Consider the following 1,098-nt stretch of genomic DNA (forward strand, 5'->3'; position numbering starts at 1 on the left):
GAAAATTTTTTTTTTCTTTTTTTTTTTTTTTTTTTTTTTTTTTTTTTTTTTTTTTGGCCACTCTGTGGCCCAGCCTGGACAGCAGTGGCACAATCATGGCTCACTGCAGCCTTGACTTTCTGGGCCCAAGCAATCCTCCCACTTCAGCCTTCCAAGTAGCTAGGAGTACAGGCATGTAACACCACTTCCAGAAAACTTTTATTTTTTGTACATATGGTGCCTCACTACGTTACCCGGGCTGGTCTGGGACCCCTGGCCTCATTTCGTCTAAATTTTTGACTGGGGAAGGATCTGCTTTGAAGCCCACTCATGTGGTTGTCAGCAGGATTCAGTTCCTCAAGGGCTATTGGACTTGTAGCCTCAATTCCTTGCTGCTGGTCGGCCAGGGGCTGCCCTTAGTTTCTTGCCATATTGGCCCTTCCAGCTTGCTTCACCAGAAACAGCACACATGAAGAACCAGAGAGAGACTAGCAGGATGGAGTCACTGTGACATACCATCACTTTTACATATTCTATTTGTTAGAAGCAAGTCACTTGATCCAGTCCACATCAAAAGTGAAGAGATGACAAAAGGACATGAATACCAGAAGACAAGGATCTTTGGGAGCCACATCAGAAGCTACCGACCAGTGTGAGTAAGAAGTAAACCTCTCTTGTATTAAGCCACGGAGTTTCAGAGTTGATTTGCCACAGCAGGTAATACCTTGAGTAACACAAGGCAGAAGAGCAGCAGATGGTTCTGGTAAAGTGGAGTCATGGCAGGCCAGGTCCTGCAATGCCTTATAAGCTCTGATTAAAACAAAAACAAACAAACAAACAAAAAAGGGCATTTATTCCAAGTGCAATAAGAGGTCATCAAAAGATTTAAGCATGAGAGAAAGAACTGGGGTTTTATGATTATTCTGGCTACTGCTTATAAATGCATTGAGAGGAAACAAGTAGAAGCAGAGAGACTTGTCAGGAGGCTATTTTCATCTCTTTCAGGATTGGGTAATAAAGAAAACAGAGGTTGGGTAGTTAATTTTGTGTGTCAACTTGACTGGGCCATGGTGCCTAGATATGTTGTAAAATATTGTTGGAGATGTTTCCATGAGAGTT

General features: G+C 42.6%; 1 long non-coding RNA gene across 1 annotated transcript in view; it reads right to left on the reverse strand.

The window, feature by feature from the left end:
- Nucleotides 1-786, reverse strand: part of LOC108515477 (uncharacterized) — a 2,225-nt gene extending 1,439 nt beyond the window's left edge. The window contains exon 1 of the long non-coding RNA XR_001881535.1: nucleotides 704-786. This is a non-coding gene — a long non-coding RNA (uncharacterized LOC108515477). The remainder of the gene's footprint in view (nucleotides 1-703) is intronic.
- Between the last annotated feature and the right edge of the window lie 312 nt (nucleotides 787-1,098).

This window comes from Rhinopithecus bieti, unplaced genomic scaffold (assembly GCF_001698545.2).
Source record: "Rhinopithecus bieti isolate Rb0 unplaced genomic scaffold, ASM169854v2 scaffold_33650, whole genome shotgun sequence".
In the NCBI taxonomy this organism is placed as follows: Eukaryota; Metazoa; Chordata; class Mammalia; order Primates; family Cercopithecidae; genus Rhinopithecus; species Rhinopithecus bieti.